Source organism: Dipodomys spectabilis, unplaced genomic scaffold (assembly GCF_019054845.1).
Source record: "Dipodomys spectabilis isolate Male_0828 unplaced genomic scaffold, ASM1905484v1 ptg000114l, whole genome shotgun sequence".
Lineage (NCBI taxonomy): Eukaryota > Metazoa > Chordata > Mammalia > Rodentia > Heteromyidae > Dipodomys > Dipodomys spectabilis.
In genome coordinates, this window is record NW_024870791.1 from 1,061,182 (window position 1) to 1,062,093 (window position 912).

Here is a 912-nt window from a genome sequence, read left to right on the forward strand (position 1 = left end):
AAAAACAATAATAAGAAAGAAAAAGCATTTGAGTACTTATCTTGTATTCATTTCACCTAACATCAACTTATCTGACCATTTCTGCTTGTCTGAGACATGTACTAGTTATTGCAAATAAGGGAAACCATGGGACCTATGTTTCTTTGGGCCTGGTTTACTTTACTTAATATAATTTTTTTTCCAAGTCTTTCCATTTCCTAACAAATGGGACAATGTCATTCAATCAACTCCAAATTTATCAAAGACCCTGGAGTCAAAGCAGACACCCAGAAATCATTGCAGGACGTAATAGGAAATACCCTTGGTCTGAATTGTTTTTTTCATTAATTTTGATTCTTCTTACAGCAGGCATTTTTTTTTTAATTTTATTTTATTTTATTTGAGAACATACTGTACAGAGGGGTTACAATTACATGGGCAGGATAATGCATACAGTTCGTACCAAGCATTGCAGCCTCCTCCTTTGTTTACCCTTCACCTCCCTTCCCACCCTCCCCCCTCCCCCCCAACCAAGCAAACCCCCCCTTCCCCCTCACTCCGACATTGTAAAGCTGGTTTTGACATGACATTTTGTACTTCTCATTGTTGCAACAGGTCCACCTGAATCCTTAAACGACTTGTTTGTCCCCGTCTCCTCCACATGTTATACTGACATCAAATATAGTGAAAGCGGGGGTTACACTGTGGGGGAGGGACATACAAAGCAACAAAGAAATAATCTTATAAATTCGTTAGAAACACATGCATGAAAGAAACAAAAATATTAAAATACATATTTGAGGTTTCGTTTTCCTAACATCACATTATCTGACTTTTTCCGCTTGACTCATACATATACTAGATATTGCAAATAAGGGAAACCATGGGATCTATGTTTCTTTGGGCCTGGCTTACTTCACTTAATATAATTTT